General features: G+C 44.4%; 1 protein-coding gene across 5 annotated transcripts in view; it reads left to right on the top strand.

Annotated features, from left to right (window-relative positions):
- LOC110487106 (semaphorin-6D) overlaps window positions 1–20,727 on the top strand; it is a 122,640-nt gene that overhangs the window by 43,140 nt on the left and 58,773 nt on the right. For 3 of the 5 annotated variants that reach the window (XM_036945769.1, XM_021559031.2, XM_036945763.1), the window contains exon 3: window positions 19,739–19,940. The exons of 1 other annotated variant lie outside the window; for it this stretch is intronic. The gene's annotated coding sequence lies outside the window, so the exon portion shown is untranslated. Of the gene's footprint in view, window positions 1–3,599; window positions 3,870–19,738; window positions 19,941–20,727 lie in introns of those variants that run through there. One more of the 5 variants, XM_036945766.1, reaches the window with a different exon arrangement.

Below are 20,727 nucleotides of genomic sequence, written 5' to 3'. Positions count from 1 at the left end.
GTCTCTACTGTCTCTACTGATCAATTCCTCAGCCCATCTGTCGGCCAAGCTTACTCACAGGGCAGCGCAGTCGGGAGACGGACCTTCACGGTAGGAGTCTTCATTAAACCAATCCCTCCCTCCACCTCATCCTCCCACACTCCCCAGGCCTGGCCAAAGTTAATGAGAAGATGTGATCCCCTTGAAACCTCCCCCCTCATCCCCAGCACCTTATCACCACCAATGTTTTTCTCTCACGGCTGCTTGAATCATGGCTGTAGGGGTAGTGGCTGGTTAGCCACCGCCCAGCCTTCTTTAGCTTTGTCTCATTCCTGCTGTTTACTCTGAAGGAGTGGTAAGGAGTGGAAACTGGCTGCAGGGGGTTGTGTGGGGAGAGAACGGTGTGGATCGGTGGTTTTCCCAGCGAAATGGATTTGCAGTGATGGATTGCATCAGTTGAGCCCTACAGGACGCTGCCTGTAGCTGAATCATAGCTTTAAACAAATTACGTGGGCATAGCGGAGCCGTTGTGCTCCTTGCCCAAACTCAAGACCTGGCTCGTCGAGTGCACTGCCAGGGCATGCATGCCAATTACCCCTGCTGACTTGCCAAGAACAATGAAAGAGAGAAAAAAATAGAGCTATTTGCTCACTTGCTGAGGCAAACACATTTCTAAAGCATCATTTCTATTCACTAAATGGCTCAAAAGAAACAGTCACGCAATGTAATGACCATGTTTTTTCGTGGTAGGTTATGGACTGCATCCATAGGCCAAGCCACATGTGAAAGAAACAAAGCCTAACTGCGTAAGGCTGGCAGTTTATGTTCTGTGCTCTCCGGGATCCTTGGAATGTCACTACCCCCCATTGAAGTGAAAATGGTTTAGGGTAGGGGTGATGGTTAGGATTTAGGGTAAGGACAACCCAAATATCCCAGACTGCACTGACCAGCAGTTTACCCTCAGTTAGAGAGCTGAGACTTCCTCTTTTTGGGCTGGTAGGGTTTTTCTTACCTCGCCCTGGATAGCAGGATTCACTGTAGTGTGTAGTCACACCATAGAGGGTAATATCTGCCGGTGAGTATTTGGATCAGGATTCACTTGTAATTGTGGCAGTCTATTTGGGGAGGTTGACAGTTCTGTGTATAGTATGGCGGTGGTAAAAAGTAGCAGAGTTATTGGCAGATGTTGGATGGGAAAGTTCCTTGCAGTCTGGGTGGTCCTGAGGGATGAATAGGTTTCTATTGCAATGACCCCTCATCACTACCCTCGGGCGGTGTAGGCCTGTCTTCATATAGATTGGAGGGACTGCCATAGGAATATGTAGAGAGCACAGGATCTGAGTATTCATTTTGTTGTTTGTATTGTCTCCATCTTTTTCTTGACCCAGAAAAATGCATACACACTTTGAGCTTTCTTAAGGCCGCTCAGAGTGGCAGTACATAACAAGGTTAAACTCCTTTTAATAGCCCCGCCAACCCCTACCCAACCCGAACAGGGAGTTGAGGCAGGGCTGCATGACCTGGGCCCGGCGTGAATTAAGACGAATGGAGCCATCCGACTGCCAGATGATGAATTGCAGTCTGTGGGAGAGCCTCTCCTTTTATGTAAAAGAGGCACTCGCAGACATGGCACTTTCATCAATCAGACGGGGCCCACTGTAATTTCATTACAACGGCAGAAAGAGGAGCCAGTGTGCCGATGCAGCAGACAGACTCCTTGACAGACCGCTGTTTTCCTTTTGCTGTTTGGAGACTTAACCCTCTCTGGGTCTATGGCTGTGACTGGGGATGAGACACTTTCAGTTTATTTGGAGGCAAAAGCTATTCGCCCCACTATCTCAGTAAGGTTATACATTGTTGCAAAGTTAAAATGTCCACCCACAATTCAGTTGTATTGCTCCTACAGCAATGTCTCAGTCTCAATTAAAGTGACACCTGGGTCTCACATTCACACCTTCCACAAAGTCCAGGACAGCTCCCCGACAGCGGCCCCCCATGCTTAGTCAACACTTCACAGGCTCCGGAGATGAGTTTGGCACAGAGCGCTGCCCCAAATGGAATTCCTGTGCGTTCCGGATGTGTTACATTGGGACTATATTGAAATGGCAGCAGAGGAGGTGGAACGGAGCCATGAGTGAACAGCGGAACGAGGCTAGTGTAATCTCCAGGTGAGGGAGCGCAAAAAGTAGAGCAAAAGTGTGATTCCTCCCACCTAGTTTTTCTCTCCATGCTTTCCAATTTCCTCTTTTTTTTTATACCGTTTCCCACTATTTCTCATTCTTTCTCCTCCTTTCTCCCCCCCCTCTCTGTCTGTCTCTCTGCGTGGGGTCGTTCAGTCGCGGCAGCGCTCACAGCTGGGGATACGGAGCACTCCAGCTGTTTTGGCAGATAAGCCGCTGCCTGCCCGCCTGGCTTCCTGCCGCTCGTCAGTCGAACGGGACTCGCACTGTCACCGTTCTTCACGCGGGACGGGCAGGTTTCTACTGCGATGGAGCCCCCATCGCCTAATCCCCTGCCCCAGAGAGTAAGATGGTGAGAGTCCAAATCAACAGAGCAGCTCCTTCTCCTACTACACAGATAGTGACGCTAATGGAAATAATGAGCTGAAAATAGAAAACCCTTGTCCACATGGCTGAAGATCCTATGCATCACAGCGATGGTATGTTCGAAGTAGCTTGTGTTGCCAAGATAGTCTTTAAACAATAGGACAGAACTTTCTGAATGATAATAATTCAGTCATTTATTTGGACGCGCTCGTGCAAGTGTTGCTGTCAACTGTCAAACCAAAAGCTTGTTGCCATAACTTTGCCTAAAGTTTGACACTGAGAATGGGTGATGCTGAAACGTTGTAGTTCTAAAATTTGGAAAGTTCTGTCCTATTGTTATTTTTTTTAAATTATTGTTATTTATTATAAAGATTCAGTATCTCATAGACCAGGAAGTAGATTGCAATTTCACAATGTCATAATATGCAATGTTGACATTCAACCCATAAATTAATGATGTGTGTTCCTATGGCAATCAAAGGGACATGATATGAGTACTCAAACAGTGTGCGCTGCATTCAGACATTGTCTCTCAGACCCCCTTGTGTATGGAGCCTTTCAGCTCCATTATTACGCTTAATTGATTTGTTATTCCACTAATTATTGCGATATGATATCTCATTGTCACCCATGATGATTTTATCAACTCTGAAAGGTGTGACAGCTGGCAGTACTGAGACGTACAGTCCCGTAGGCGCTCGCAGCCCAACATCCCTGACATACCCTGATGTGAATGGAGAATCAGGGTTAGCAGCTCCATCCAACTGGAAGGTGGCGAGTTTACAGCCGAGGGCAGAGGGCTTAGATTATATTTCTGTACCTGGAGCAGGGAACTGATTGCCTGATGAAAGCCCATGCAAAAGGTCAATAAACAGCGGCCCAGTTATTGTGTGGCAGATTGAGAAGGAAATAGTTTTGCTGTGCTGGGAGGTGTGGTCTGTGTGTGCAGCCTTGTGCCTGGCTCTTTCCGCTGTGGGTTTCTCTTGGCAGCGAGTCTTCCAGCTGACCTGTCTGTGTTAGTCAGTCTGTGGGACTGTGAAATGGCCCACCACGGGGCACACTCGGGGCCCCACAATCTCTCTAGCTCTCTCCTTTTATTTCTCCTTAGCTTGCTCCCTCTCTTGCACTCATGTTTCTCCGTCCCCCTTTCTCTTCATGAGAGGTTTCGTGCTTCCTGTTGGGATCCCGTTTGCCTGGCTTGAATACAGATCAGTCGAAAGAGTGACCAATTTTTCATAATGTGCTGGGAACATAGCCTGTTCTGATTCTTGCCATCTCAACAGACCATCTTGTTTCCAGTTTTTGGGGCAGTGTCTGCTGTTGAAGTATCAGGTACGCGGTGCGGTGAGTTTGTCAAGTTGCTTTTCTCTTTGTATGTGGGTTAGTTTGTGTTAGTACAGATTCTGCTGCAAGTCTCTTCCTCCATGTGCAATACATCCACACAAACTTTTGTGGACAGTATTCTATGTCTATGCCCGTGTGTTTGTATGTTTGATCATTATGAGTGGGTGTGTGTTTGTGCAGTGCTGGCCAGCGGGACTGCAGTATTTTTCCTCTGGTGGAGCGATGGAAAGAGGCTGGTCCTTCTGGCACTCACATCAGTGGGGCCAACATTGGCAGTCCCAAACCCTGAGGACCATTAGCAGACCAGAGTACTCCTGTAGCAGGCCTGCCTGGCGGCCCGTGTCCCACTGGTTTCCATGAGTCTCCTTCCAGAACACTGGCTCGTGCCAGGCCACGACATGTCAGTGTGTATGGGCACCCCTTGCCCACTGGCACTCACTGCATCCATTCATCCAAACAGCATGTTGACATAGAGTAGTGTGGTCATTATGTGCACCCTCCAATGGTTCAAGAACAGGAGGGTGAGTTGTTGTTTTTTTGTATTGTATTTTCTGAAACATTTCACGAGTAATGGTTTATAGTGGCTGTCAAAAAATCATTTATTATTTTGTTTAAAAAAAATGTAATCTATATTTTTTGGGCTCCCGAGTGGCGCAACGGTCTAAATTACTACATCTCAGTGCTGGAGGCGTCACTACAGACCCTGGTTCGGTTCCAGGCTGTATCACAACTGGCCGTGATTGGTCCCATAGGGTGGCGCACAAATGGCCCAGCGTTGTCCGGGTTAGGGTTTGGCCGGGGTAGGCTGTCATTGTAAATAAGATTTTGTTCTTAACTGACTTGCCTCGTATAATAAAATACAACAGCTATTGAAACACGAGGCATCTCCATATCCAAGGCTGGGGAAATGTCATTTCTGAGAGATCTCAGAGCATTTTAGTGTCATCATGTCCTACATTGGAAACATGCTCCTTTTCCAACTGGATGTGTGACAATTTGTGTTGATTTTGATTTTGAGTAAGAATTTCACTGCTCAGCAAGTCCTCTTTCTTTTGAACTCTTTCTCTACTGGGTGAGAGGTTAGCTTGCCTGCGTTAATTAACCAAGCTCGGTAAAGAAACATTTTGTTATTCTGAATGTCAGCATGTGTTTTTCCTCTTTGTTTGAGCAGCTGCTTTTGTTGAGGAACAGATCTCTATTTTTTTTTTGTTCAAATATAACTAATGAGTCAGTTATGGGGAGAGAAACATGAGCTAATCCAACCCTGCTGCCAGAACTAGAAGTCTGTCTCTGCTACAGTAACTGTTAAATTAGCAGTGCATTAACCCCAATGGATGTTTTGAAGGGATGAAGTGTATGAAGTAGCCTAATGACTTTTTGGGACTGTAGATGAAGTTACACACACCCTTGGGTTTAGTAGAACTTTTTAAACTCAACATAGGTTGAGTAAATATTGAGAAAGTCTATACTAGTTATTCCTGTTTGACCTTTTTTTTAAAGTCATGTTTAATTCACAAGGTGAAGGCAGTTAGAAGTAAGAATCACTTAAGCAATGAATATACGAAAAGCTAGTCTGAAAAATGCTCTGTCATGCATATGAAGGTTTAAGAGAAGCTGAGTTAAAAAGTAGAGCATTAGCCTGAGTCATGAGGACGTTTTGTGTTACCTAGAGGTTGAAAATGCTGAAAAGCTCAACCTGTAAATGTTTCTCTGAACCGTAATACCAACACATCACACGCATTTCATTCTACATACTTTTAAAGACATTTCGTTAGTCACGGCACACTGCCTACATCACGAGGAAACACAACTTTTCAGTTTGTCTGAATGGAAAGTTTTTGTTTTGGAGTGTGGTTGACACCATGTTGTTACGTGGACATGGAGCAGAATGCTCCCCCACAGGAAATGTCATGCTATACTGTGTCTTCTCAAGTAGAGTGATGAACCTAAGAGGGCTTGAAGCAAAACCAGAAAGTCAACCACTTCTTCTAACCAGAAACCAACCTCTATAATTACAAGCCAATGCGCTCTCCCCTTTGATGTATGACTTTAGGGAAGTTGGTTGGATACCGCCCTATAGCGACAATTGTGCGGTGAGCTTACTGGTGTAAACTGGCTGTAGTGAGTCACCCAATTGAGGACGAGATCATTTTGATTGCTCGGGTTCGGTCCACCCAATATAAAGGGCTGTTAAATACTCCGATATAAAACACCCCATCCATTGTCATTGTTATTGCCAGGTTTGATGGCTTTGAGATCTGAGGAAAAGCGTGATTCTCCCCACCCCCCGAGGAGCATTTTACATGATCCCCTTATAATCGTCATCTGCGTGGAAGTAATCAAATCAAATTGAATTTGTCACATGCGCCGAATACAACAGGTTCAACTTACAGTGAAATGTTTACTAACAAGCCCTTAACCAACAATGCTTTAAGAAGTTTTAAGAAAAATAAGTGTTAAATAGAAAACGAAAGTTACAAATATTTAAACAGCAGCAGTAAAATAACAGTAGCGAGGCTAAATACAGGGGGTACCTGTACAGAGTCCGTGTGCGGGGCCACAGGTTAGTCGAGGTAATTGAGGTAACATGTACATGTGGGTAGAGTTAAAGTGACTATGCATAGATAATAAACAGAGAGTAGCAGCAGCGTAGAAGAGGGGTCTGGGTAGCCCTTTTGATTAGCTGTTCAGTCTTATGGCTTGGGGGTAGAAGCTGTTAAAAAGCCAATCTACACACGTAGTTATGCAGCCAGAGTATGCAAGCTCCATTCCTGGTTTCCAATCAGAGATTGAGGGATTTCAGACAATATGAAATCTCATCTGCCTCCTGGATCCCCATGATTACAAAAGAGTCTGGTGGGGAGGGAATGGCCAAATGGGAGCTTAGAGCACAGTGGTAGAAAGGACAGCGTTGACAAGGCAACTAGAGCTCATTATTCCTCCATCTATGCAGGGGCACGGTGCTCCGTTGATGGGCACCAGAGGAGAGGATGGAAGGATGGATGAGGTTACGCCCACGTCTAAAGGGCATCCAGGATATGACACGTCTGGACTGTAATCCAGGATTACCTGTCCGATTCTGTCATCTGTGTCAACGATCCACGTCAGCAGAGATAACGACACCGGCCAAGACTTTGACTCACTGTGTGAGTGTTTTTCTCTGTGATATGGCTCTGCAACATCTGCACAGCAGCGGCAGTTGGTTGTGAGTTGCCCAGACTGCACAGTGCCCAGGTTTCCACGGTGGGTCTGGGAGGATGTGTGGTATTGACACAGGTGAGGAGGCTGCTGTCTGGGTATCTGCTGGCAGAGAGACTGAGGGTGTCTGGTTCTGAAGCATGGCAGGGTGTAATAAAGATCTACACTGTAGCTCTGTGTGTGAGAAAGGTCCTCTGAGACTTGTCTCTTGTGGTTTAGAACTACCGGTCATATTACAGTGAAATGGATTACAGAAAAACCCAAGAACACCTCTGACTCTTGTCTTTGTATAATCCACTTCCTCAACGGTGTATTGCTACAGAATAACAACTGCTACTTAAATATCATGTCTTCAGTGATGTCTTTCCACAGTAAGGCTCGGGGGGTAGGGATTTGGGAGGTCTCTCCTTTCGGGAATTTGCACTATTTTGGTTGAGTACTGAGACAGGCAGTGAAAGCTGCATGTTTCATTTTGTTGGTGCATACATCGCTCAGTGAGTTCAAGCAGTTTTAGCTTTCTCCACCAAAGTTGGTTCAACTCTGTGAGGGTTGGTAAAGGTACAATAAGCTTGATTTTCCCCATTGAGCGATGGATCTAGTGTCTTGACAAAGATTCAGTGAGTCATTCCTGTGAACTTTGAAGAGAAAGCTTTCGTAGATAGAAAGTGCACAGAATAGCTGTGGATTTGTTACAAAAATCATTATCTCCTCCTCAAAATGTTAATGTTTTTAAAATAGGCCTGCTGGTCCTTCAGGTTCAATAAGCTAGACCTGTGGCCTGTTCATTTAGTTTTATTACATCAATAAGCCAATGTTCTCTCTCCATTTTGGATGTGCTATGTTGTAATTTCTCTGTGTGACAGTGCTATAATTATATTTAAGAAGGAAACGAGAGAGCCTAAGCTGGCTATCTCAGAATCTAAGCTTGCTACTGTTTGTCAGAATCCATGTTTACATTGGCATTTTCCAATGAAGTTGTCAAAATGACTGAAAGGAAACTAATGCATGCATGGACCCACACAGGCAGGCAGGCAGCCAGGCAAAAACCATCCCTACTGTGTGCATTTCTGCACATACAAACACGCACGCATGGACTGAAATGTGCTTCTTGACTACAGCCATCACTCTAGCATTCATCACCCTCCCCTCTCAGTTCGCAGGTCATACATTTACACGGCATATATGGCATCTCTGTGTGTGTTAACGTTCGTGTGTGTGTGTGTGTGTACAGGATGTATGCTTTTCCAATGGAGGATATTTGGAGGAAAGGGGGGGGGGGGGGGTGTCTCCCCCGTATAATGTGGTCTTTAATAAAGACACAGGTTGCCAGATTGGAAGTGTCAGTGTGTTGCAGCATGCAGTCTCTCAGGGTGATTTATGACAGTGCTGTGAGGCTATTAGATTATGGGCTCCAGCTCTGCTCCGTGTGGGTGATAAGAACAGCCTACAGCCATGGGAAAACTCCCCGTTCACGCGCCTCATTTCAGGGGGACATTGCAGTTTTTTCACAAGGTGCCATCTGAAGGAAATTGTATCCAAGCACATTTGCCTGTCTTGTGGGTATATCAGCGTTCCCATTAAATGTTTTATCCTTTATCCTTTCGGGAGTCTTGCTAAGAAAGGCGAAGTAGTGAATTATTATCATCAGCACTCAAAGCATTTTAACATCACTGTCTCATTCACCTCTTGGGCTGCTGGCTCCAATAAATGGACCATAATCAAAATGACTTAATCCACTTACATGCGATTCTGTCTAATTTTGACAAACCGTTCTTACCTTAGAAGCAGAACAACAACCAAATCTGCAACTCTGCAGTTTCTCCATTTCACCATGGGCCTGAAAAGGGTCTGTGGGGAGAGAGAGGGGTTAGGGCGCGAGGACAGAGCGCTGTGGTCAGAGTTTGCGCTGCAGCGCGCCATGGCTAAAAGGCCAGTTGTCAACCGCCGGTGAAAGAAAACAATGGGGCATCGGCTGGAGCGCCTCGGGGAAAGGACGAGTCAGGGTCGCTTTCAATTAGCGCAGCGGGCCATCTCTGCAGCTAGCCACAGGGGCCGGGAGGAGGTGAGGGGTGAGGAGAGGAGTGGGTGAAGGGGAGCAGGTGCAGCACAGCGCGAAAGAGAGAGACAGAGCGCGAGAAAGAGAGTCGTGCTTGTCCCCGACTGCCCAAGGAATAACGCTTTTGCCTGGAAGGAAGCAAAGGGTGTGTGTGTGCGGGCTTCGGGAGTGAAATGTAGAGATAGGCTTACTGTTTGAAACCATGACGAAATCCTGACAACACCTCGTTGGGAAGAAAGCGTAATGACATCTCATACTGTCAAAAATCCTGATGAGGGTCTTCTAATGATTCATAAGACTTGAGAGGAGAAGAGCAAGGATCAGACAAAGGACCTCTTCTGTAAATCCCATTATAGTAGTCTATCACTCTGACATTCTATACTGGGGATTTTTGTTTTTCGTTTTTTACTTAACCTTTACTTAACTAGGCAAGTCAGTTAAGAACAAATTCTTATTTACAATGACGGCCTACACCTGCCAAACCCAGACAACGCTGGGCCAATTGTGCGCTGCCCTATGGGACTCCCAATCACGGCCGGATGTGATACAGCCTGGGAAAGGATGAAGCAGTCCGGCTGCACTGTATTCAGGAATAATGAGTTGCATTTGTGATTTCTGGATTGGCCAATAAATTGTATTTTCCCTTCAAAATAACCTGATGAGTTTGGAAGTAGGACACTACAGTATGTTGTTTCACACACTGTACACACACTCCTGAGGTTTCTGTGCTCCAGCTGGCAGGATATGACTTGCTATGCTTTCATGTGGATGCTCGCATCCACGCACCCACAATGATATGTGTCGGATCCATGCATAAGTGGATTTGTTTCTATTGTGGGTTTTGGCGTGTTGTAAAAACATACAGTATACACACAAAACTCCCAGCGTGCACACACATGAGTTTTTCCAACCATGATCTATGCCTGACCACCAGTTACCAAGGGCAACACGTAAGGCTGACACATACAAACACATAAGCACAGCATTGGACGCATTAATATGCACATACATGCAAACATTGCACAGTAGGGCTCTCCAGAGGGTGGTACGGTCAGCCCAACGCATCATCAGGGGAAACTCTGCCTCCCCTCCAGGACATCTACAGCAACCGGTGTCACAGGAAGGCCAAGAAGATCATCAAGGTCCTTAGCCGCCTAAACCTCGCCCTGTTCACCCCGCTACCATCGAGAACCCGGAGACCGTACAGGTGCATCAAAGCTGGGACCAAGAGACTGATAAGAAGCTGTTTATCTCCAGGCCATCAGACTGTTAAACAGTCACCACTAGCTGGCCTCCGCCCATTACCATGCCCTGATTCTTAGATACTGTCACAAGCCGGCTACCACCCGGTACTCTACCCTGCAACTTAGAGACTGCTGCTGTACATAGTCATTGAACACTGGTCACTTTAATAATGTTTACATATTGTTTAACCCACTTTAAATGTACAGTATATACTGTATTTTAGTCATGGCTCACCCTATATAACTAATTTTCTATTCACATACTGTCCCAACTGTCTATACACACCATTTACATACGTACACTCTTGATAGTTTATTTGATACACCCACCTGGTTCCAGATAGCAAGTCACATGGCCATGGCTTGCTATATAAAGCAGGCAGACAGGCATTGAGGCATTCAGTTACTGTTCGATTAAACATTAGAATGGGCAAAACTAGTGACCTAAGTGACTATGAGCGTAGTATGATCGTCCTTGCCAGGTGTGCCGGTTTCAGTATCTCAGAATCGGACGGAGCCCTGGGATCTTCATGCACGACAGTGTCTAGGGTTTACCGAGAATGGTGCGACAAACAAAAAGCATCCAGTCAGCGGCAGTCCTGTGGGCAACAACCACTCGTTGATGAGGTCGAAGGAGAATGGCAAGAATGGTGCAAGCTATCAGGCGGCTCACAAACAGACAAGTAAACAGTGCAGAACGGCATCTTGGGATGCACAATTCGGCACTCCTTGTCACTGATGGGCTATTGCAGCAGATGACTACACTGGGTTCCACTCCTATCAGCTAAAAACAAGAGAGGCTCCAGTAGGCACGCAATCACTGACACTGGACAATTGAGGAGTGGAAAAGCATTGCTTGGTCCGACGAATCCCAGTTCCTGTTGCGTCATGCTGAGTCAGGATTTGCCGTATGCAGCATGAGTCCATGGGCCCCATCCTTTCTGGTGTCAATGGTACAAGCTGTTCGCGGAGGTGTAATGGGGTGGAGAATGTATTCCTGGCACACATTAGGTCCCTTGATACCAATTGAGTAACGTTCCCATGCCCCGAATTCAGGCTGTTCTGGAGGCTAAGGGGGGTCCAACCCGGTACTAGTGTGTGTGTGTGTGTGTGTGTGTTTTATATTTACGGAATGTAATATATCCACTGCTGTACATATCATTCTTAGGTTATACAGTTGAAGTCTGAAGTTTACATACACCTTAGCCAAGTACATTTAAACTCAGTTTTTCACAATTCCTGACATTTAATCCTAGTAATAATTCCCTGTTTTAGGTCAGTTAGGATCACCACTTTATTTTAAGAATGTGAAATGTCAGAATAATAGTAGAGAATCTTTTATTTCTTTCAGCACATTCTCAGTGCGTCAGAGGTTTACATACACTAAATTAGTATCTGGTTGCATTGCCTTTACATTTTTTAACTTGGGTCAAACATTTCGGGTAGCCTTCCACAAGCTTCCCACAATAAGTTGGCTGAATTTTGGCCCATTCCTCCTGACAGAGCTGGTGTAACTGAGTCAGGTTTGTAGGCATCCTTGCTCGCACACGCCTTTTCAGTTCTGTCCACATATATTCTATGGGATTGATGTCAGGGCTTTGTGATGGCCACTTCAATACCTTGACTTTGTTTTCCTTAAGCTATTTTGCCACAGCATTTTGCCACAACTTTATGAAGTATGCTTGGGGTCATTGTCCATTTGAAAGACCCATTTGAGACCAAGCTTTAACTTCCTGGCTGTTTCTTGAGATGTTGCTTCAATATAGCCACATAATTTTCCCTCCTCATGAAGCCATCTATTTTGTGAAGTGCAGCAGTCCCTCCTGCAGCATGATTCTGCCATGCTACACGGTTGGGATGGTGTTCTTCGGCTTGCATGCCTCCCCCTTTTTCCTCCAAACATAATGATGGTCAGTATGGCCAAACAGTTATATTTTTGTTTCATCAGCCCAGAGGACTTTTCTCCAAAAAGTATGATTTTTGTCTCCATGTGCAGTTGCAAACCGTAGTCTGGCTTTTTAATGACGGTTTTGGAGCAGTGGCTTCTTCCTTGCTGAGCGGCCTTTCAGGTTATGTGGATATAGGACTCATTTTACTGTGGATATAGATACTTTTGTACTGGTTTCCTCCAGCATCTTCACAAGGTCCTTTGCTGCTGTTCTGGGATTGATTTGCACTTTTCGCACCAGAGTACGTTCATCTCTAGGAGACGGAATGCGTCTCCTTCCTGAGCGGTATGACAGCTGTACGGTCCCATGGTGTTTATACTTGCATACTATTGTTTATACAGATGAACGTGGGATCTTCAGGCATTTGGAGATTGCTCCCAAGGATGAACTAGACTTTTTGAGGTCTACAATTGAGGTCTTGGCTGATTTCTTTTGATTTTCCCATGATGTCAAGCAAAGAGGCACTGAGTTTGAAGGTAGGCCTTGAAATACATTCACAGGTACACCTCCAATTGACTCAAATAATGTCAATTAGCCTATCAGAAGCTTCTAAAGCCAGGACATTTCTGGAATTGTCCAATCTGTTTACATAGACTAAGTTGACTGTGCCTTTAAACTTCTGACCCACTAGAATTGTGATACAGTGAATTATAAGTGAAATAATCTGTCTGTAAATAATTGTTGGAAAAATTACTTGTGTCATGCACAAAGTAGATGTCCTAACCGACTTGCCAAAACTATAGTTTGTTAACAAGACATTTGTGGAGTGGTTGAAAAACTAATTTTAATGACTCTAGCCTAAGTGTATGTAGTCTTTCGACTTCAACTGTATTGTGTAAATTCATCGTGTATACACCGAGTATACCAAACATTAAGAACACCTTCCTAATATTGAGTTGCACCCCACCCCTTTTTCCCCCTGAACTGCCTCAATTCATCAGGTCATGAACTCTACAAGGTGTCGAAAGCGTTCATCATGTTGACTTCCCACAGTTGTCAAGTTGGCTGGGTGTCCTTTGGGTGGTGGACCATTCTTGATACACACAGGAAACTATTGCGTGTGAAAAACCCAGTAGAGTTGCAGTTCTTGACACAAACTGGTGCGCCTGGTACCTACTATCATACCCCATACAAATATTTTGTCTTGCCCATTCACCCTCTGAATGGCACACACACAATCCATGTCACAATTGTCTCACGACTAGAAAATCCTTCTTTAACCTGTCTCCTCCCCTCCATCTACACTGATTGAAGTGGATTTAACAAGTTACATCAATGAGGGATCATAGCATTCACCTAGTCAGTCTCTGTCATGGAAAGAGCAGGTGCGCTTAATGTTTTGTACACTCAGTGTATCTACGTATGGATTACATTTGACGTACTGTTACAGGCTATTTGGATTGTTAATTGGATTTGGACATGTTGGACATTTCTTATTTGTTTGATTATATGTGTACTTTTTGACATTTCACTGCATTGTTAGGCACTAGTAAATTAAGCATTTTGTTTCACCCGCTATAACATCTGCTAAACTGTATGCGACCAATAAACTTTTGATTTGCACATGTCTGCGATCAGTGCGATGGATAGGTCAACAATTAAAATCCTATACGGAAAGGCATTGACATGACTGCATGTTTTAGGCTTTTCCAATGTGGTGAATGGGCCCTTCTGGAGAATACAGATCTCAGTGTGCCATGGCTGTAATGAGGTTTATTAACTTTATCTCAAAGGAAGGTTAGAAGATTACAGAAAGTGTTGTCCATCAGAAACAATCATTGCACATTTACCTAATCTACATCTCTGTCTTATCAAAGAGTGTAGCCAGATGTCGATGGCTAAGAAGATACCTCCAAAGGAAATGGGAGGAAAGACCTAGCAAATGAAAGTAACGATGTCATCAGGATGGGTGATTTGGTGTACAAGGCGTTGAGTTAATTTCGTTCAGCAGACACACACTGTGCAATAATGGAAAACGCCTCTATTGAGAAGCTGCTTGATCAATTCCTCGTTTCTACCAAGTGCATGTTGCACAAATGTTCCTGTATCTCAAATGACATACCCTCTCAACCCTGGCGTCAACCAAAGAAACTGAACAGGCAACCCCAGTCTACCCAACCCCCTCACAGTTTACGCTACCCGTTTCAGCATTCGGTATCCCTATCTCTGAATGCCAGCATGTCAAATGCACTCCCCTATCAGTTGCCAGCTAGGTCTCCAGACTACTACATTCTCCTCCCCTAAAAGACTGCAATTAATCCAATTAGTAATCAATCAGCCATCCGGGCCCCATGTCTCCCCCAAGCTAATGGAGGAAATGACAGCCGGGCCCTGCATTATTAATACCTGCATTTCAGGAGCCCAGGGGCCCCGAGGCGCCAGGGGCCATTGATCACCTCTGCAGCAGAGCGAACCAGCGCAATGCCTAGAGGGAGATATCTGGAGGGAAGAATGATCTGAGAGATTGAGGGAGGATGTGGAGGAGGGAGGGAGGGTTTGCAAAGACTTTTAAGGAGGATACTGAAGAGGTTTTTTGGAAGGCGGGAGGAATTGCACATAAATGGTAGGAGGTGAAGGTTGGAAGTGGTAGAGATAAAGAAAGGAGGCAAGAGGTGAGGAGCCTGCAAGGGAAGGAGGGATTTGAGCGCAGAGACGAACTGGGCATGAGGGGGCATGAGTACTTCCCACGTTAACTATACCACACAGGTCAATAGTCTTACCAGTCTGTCTATCCTGTCCTTTATCCACCATTCATAGTGACAATAGTGGTAGGTGGATTGTTTGTTAGTTTGCATATTGCAGATCTGGACAATCATACTACATGTAAAATCATTCAAAGCTGCACTAATTTTCAATATAAGTGGAAAGAACAGTGAAGACATGAGACACGCAGCTCCCTTATTGCTCTTTAGGAACAGTACAAGTATCCTACCTAGATTAACCTAAAACACAACATTACAATGAATAATTTCAGTATTGTTTTCAAGTGAGTACAACATTCTACTCTAGGCTGTAAACTGCAGTGAAAATATCATTTGAATAACAGTGCCCTGTGATTTGAATATTTCATTCCATTTGGATCAGGGGGTCTACTGAACAGTTTATAAGGCATAGAAAGGCACAGTAGCAAGCCAGTCTGGCTGTATTTTAAGTTGTGATACTGAGATGCACTGTCTGTTGTGGATCATCATTCTCTCAAGTCGTCCTATAAAAATGTGGCCACATATGCTCCCAGCAGGCCCAGTTATTCAGGAAAGCTTAACGCGTGGTCTGCCTCCTCTCCGATATTCCTTACGCACGTAGAACCAATAAAGCTTTAATATACCCTAAATATTTGTCATTTAACTTTTAAAATGTATTACCTTTCATGTGTGGCATAAACACAACCATTCACAATTAGGGGACTGGACTATACCAGTATCGCGATACTCGTTAGTATTGTGGCAAGGAGACAAAACACAAAGTGGATTTAACTTCTTTATGAAATCTGCCCTAATGTTGGAAACAAATATCCCACTGGGGAAAAAACGGGTGGAATCAACATTGTTTCCACTAGGGATGGGCATGAGTACTCGAATGGACGTCAAAGCTCAAATTTGAACCTGAGATTATTTGGTGGATTGTGCTTTGTGGATGCCCAAAATGGCAAGTGAAATTCTTCACAAAGTTCATGTGCATTTGCGGGGCACAACCAAGAAGAAACCAAGCCAAGCATCACACAGTCCTTCTCCCTAAATTCCCTTTGCCCCTCCCTGTCTCATTCGCTCAGTTGTGTTCTGACCGCTCCCGAAACACATGCATGCTGATTGCACACACATGCTCCTGTTAGGTTTACAAAAATAAATGCCTATAATAACGGATCTAACGAATGGAATACACAAGCTACATTCCTTTCCAAATGACAAAAGTTTTATCACAAATTCAAAATGGACTGGTTGATTGAAGTAGGAAAATACACTGAGTGTACCAAACATTTCCATGACGTAGACTGACCAGGTGAAAGCCATGATCCATTTTTAGAATTGGTTAGCCTAAACATAGATGGGTTTCACACTGAAAATACACAAACCTGCTCACCAAACAGATGCCATGGCCATACGTTATCACCATGCAGTATTCAATGTGGAATTGTTCATCCATTTGGAAAATTCCAAAGAACAGTTTGAATATTCTAAATGGAACATCTGTATATTGAAAGATAGATCTCGGTTTGTAACCCTGGGAAAAAATATTTCAACTCGCCGTATCGAGCCCCGTTTCAAATGATCACTCTTTGAGAATAGCTGTTCCAGACCCGAGATGCACATCACTTCGCCCTGGCATTATGTTCTATTTTATGCTGTTATTTTACATGTTTAAAACATTTTTTTTTTTACTTAGATAGGTGAGATAGGTGTCTTGACTGTGATAAGGGCTCAGGAGATAAGGCCTGCTATATTAACAAAGCAAAGCTATGCCATTGCCGTCATAGGCTTCTACAAGCAAACCCCACTGCTGAGGTTACTGCTTTTTTTGAAGATTGTTTTCCACAATATAATATCACCAGTTGACTCGTACACCAAAAAAAATCATGCGAGTACTTGAACAGTAATAAAATGTTAAATCCCTAGTGTCCACATCATTTCAACCAAGAAAATCAATGTGATCAAATAAAATGAATTTGTCACATGCTTAGTAAACAACCGTTTTAGACTAACAGTGAAATGCTTACTTACGGGTCATTTTACAACAATGTTAAAAGGGATGACGTTGAATCAATGTGGAAAACTGATTGGATTTGCAAAAAGTCATCAAGGGCATTTTGTCTTATTTTTTTACCTGACTTTTAACCTAAAACCATATTTGTTGTTGAATTCATGTTCACTCAACCAAATGTAAATCAAAACTACATTTTGAACTGACATCTGTGCCCAGTGGGATCATTATGACGTCATCCAGAGTCACGTTTATTTATTTTTCAAGATATAGCACACAATATTTTACATACAGTAGGTTTTTTAAGGACCAAAGAGTTTGGGCTGCTTTATGTTTTCATTTTTGCCATGGAAGAAATATTGCGATACTGGTATTGTCACAGCCCTAGTCACAATGTTTTAGACTACTTCAGAAATCTCCTGTAGGATACCTGTGCACATTAGTCCAAAATAGAATTCCAGTCTCCAAACTGTGCAGATTGTGGTGCTGAAATCTCAAACCGTGACATTAACGCGGCGAAAGTCGGTATGCTTTGCTTATTGGTTGATGTGTTGGCACAGAAACCTGTTGGTGGAAATTTGTTGCATATATTTTATATGATTATAAATATAGCATCAAAATGTTGAAAATCTGATTTCCACTTAGCTGATCATTATCTGCAGCCAGTTATGATTGTAGTGTAGGTGTAATGAGAATGGCAGGGGGAGTGGCTCGTCCATTGTGGTCAGCGAACCCTTAACCTTCTGGCCCGTAGCCCTGCATTGGCATCGACTGAGTCACAAAAGCATGCTGATGTGACAAAGTCAATATCCACATTAATAAATCTTTTTTTTCAGTTCAAAGGGATGTTCATGTGAAAATATTTGTAATTTTTTTGGGGGGGTGACACCAAGTTGGACTAGCTGTCCTTAAGGCAGGGGAAACGGAGGCTCAGTGCAGCCAATCCAAGCCAATAAGATTCGAAATTATTGGACAAAATCTGAATAGTAAAAACGTGATGAATTTATGTGTGCACCAAAACCAATTCTCTCAACTTCGGTTCCAGGGCATGGTATGGTTTGTTTTAAGAAAAAAAAAGTAAAGACCACGTCTAGAAGTTTTAATTTCGTGAAATCTATACTGCAAGTCAATCCATGTTGGGCTGGGGAAAACAAACAAACAAGCAAGCACAAACAACAAAACGCCTTGCTCATACTTCTCTTGGTCTCTACTCTGAAAAGACACATTGTGTGCCAACGAAATCAGCTGACCATAATTTGAGCTATCCTATGTGTCAGAGGCTGCTAAATTAGCTATTCAACAGATGTTGACAGGGCCTCTGATGGTTTAGTGTCACTCCAAAATGGCTGCTCTGTGCCAAATGTGACCACTGTGGTCTTAACTATGTGAAAATGGAAATCAGTTGTAGAGGGTATTTGTAGTTGAGCACTGACATCAATCGTGTACAGCAAACTTCTGTGTCCCATGATTGGGAACCTATGTCATTTGGCATGAAGACCAACACGCATCCACTTACCGACCCACACCGTGTGAGCGAAGGTTTGCGTCCCCCTCTTCACCACATAGGTTTAGTCACTGTGGGTCGTTATGCCAAGGAACCCACGCTAGCCTAGTTAATGTGGAGAATGCTGGGGTGGTTCTGGGTTTATAGCCTTATTCATGGGGGCATTAGACCACTGTTGGTTAGGCTCCTGAGTCACTCTGCAGTCTATAGCAGCTGCAGTCAGCTGGGTTAATATCCAGGGGGGTCAGAGAGACTGATGTCCTCCATCCGCTGGGCTGTGTGAGTCAGTTCAGTGAGTGGACATACGTTAGTAATTACAGGATGTAAGGGAGAGCTCCATGGTCACGACCTGCAATCCGCAGCCATTTGTGTGCGACCCTGTGCGCATGAATGGATGTGCGGCGGGGGCGTATTTGTGGGCGCAAGACGCATCGACCACATGACATTAGTCAGCGCTGGTTGTTAGCGATGGGCGCAAGAGTCATCGACCACATGCCATTAGTCTGGAATGGATTGAAGGGAAGTTTATCTGTCACGGGTTCCCATCACTGCAAGGGGGTTTCTTTAGGAGAGATGGTAAAACCATGATGATACAGTTAGCTGACAAGGCCGGTTATAATTCAATCTCCCAGATGGTTCTGAAGCTCATAAACAAGCTTCAGTGGAATAGCCATTTGTAACACAGAGTTGTTAGCAGCAACTTTATATGAAGTACCAGTAGGCTGTTAGCGTTACTATGTAACAAACAACCTTAGATGATTGACAGCTCTTTTTTCCATTAGTGTCTATATTCCACATCCATTGTAGGCTGTTTGAACAATTTGAGACTATGGGAAATGGATAAGTATAGAGAGAAGTTCTCACACTATACTGTAGCTCTGCAGCTTCTCTGTCGCCTCACCGCCTCAACCCCTGTGGAGCCCCACGCATCTGGTTATATTTAGAGCTCATCTGCTTGTGTTATGCTGCTATGTTATGACAGTAAAGCGACTGAGGAGATTATGCTAAGAGGATGTTTGCCCCCCTCCGCACATCTTCCTCAGTCATGGGTCAGCGGCCCGTTGCAGTATCCTGCCGAGGCTGTGCGTTGAAAAGGCAGAGGTTATTAGCCTGTGTGTTTGCAGCTCAGCTGTGCTCTCCCTCCCGTTGTTTACGTACTGGGCCATCACTGCTGCAGCACACCGCTCATGTTGTTCGTCTCTTGTTTTTTTTTTCTCTCACAGGAAGTTTGCTGAGGATTGCAAAACTAATTGTGAAAATATCTGAGGGGGGTTTCAACCCCCTGACCCTCCCCCAACTGCACAACCCCTCCGTACTTATCGGATCGGACCCTCTGAATTCTTCACCTCTGTTGGGAGGAACCAAAGATCGACTGGGCCATTTGACGGTGTAACCAATAACCATCCATCTGTACTGATACAGAAAGTGAGTACTGTCACCATTATTCTTCCCTCTTCATGTCTACATTTCAGACATAGAATCTTGGCTTGGAAACAGGATCCAAAGTAGTCTAACCCATGGGTTTAGATGGAGTATGACGTCAAACATGCTGGCTGTAATAAATGCTGACTCGTATCTAATTGGTGTTCTATAGCTCAAAGGTCACCGAGTGGTGTGCTATGATGCCTGCTGTTGATGTTTCAATGTCCTTCCGGATAACACCCGTAGCTGACTACGTGAGCCCTCACATCATGAAGTGATTGTTGTCCGCAGTGGAAATGAGCCCTTCAGGACTTTCATTTGAAACCTTATCTGTATAGGCCCGGCTTTGTTGGACAACCGCCCTCAATGCTTTATATAACAACACAGCTGCAATTCTGTCTCTGTCACCCTTTTCACTCCCTGTTGCCCGTATTTTCAGCGTTTTGACGGGACGAGGGTTCACATTGGACACACCTGCGTTCATACCCCTTGATGTGCATTGGCTTTGTACTGATAGCCCTCTTTTGGCCGGCTATGTATACAAACATCACGGGCCATTGTGTAGCGTTGTGCATCAATCAAAGTGAGTGCATGCCAGCCACTTCCATTGTTGTCAAATATGTTAGCAGGCAAACAATGCATTAGGGTTTGGTGTGCAGGCCATGTAGAAAGAGGATATAGGTGTTGTGCTCAATTGGTCACTTGCAGAGTAGTTGGGTGTCTACAGCTGGCTCTGATATGGTTGGCCATTTTCTGCTTTTCATTATGGCTGCCACAAACGGTAAAATGG

The sequence above is a fragment of the Oncorhynchus mykiss genome, chromosome 2 (genome assembly GCF_013265735.2).
Source record: "Oncorhynchus mykiss isolate Arlee chromosome 2, USDA_OmykA_1.1, whole genome shotgun sequence".
Classification (NCBI taxonomy): Eukaryota; Metazoa; Chordata; class Actinopteri; order Salmoniformes; family Salmonidae; genus Oncorhynchus; species Oncorhynchus mykiss.
Note: the sequence above shows the minus strand (reverse complement) of the source record. Positions and strands in the feature narration are given on the sequence as shown.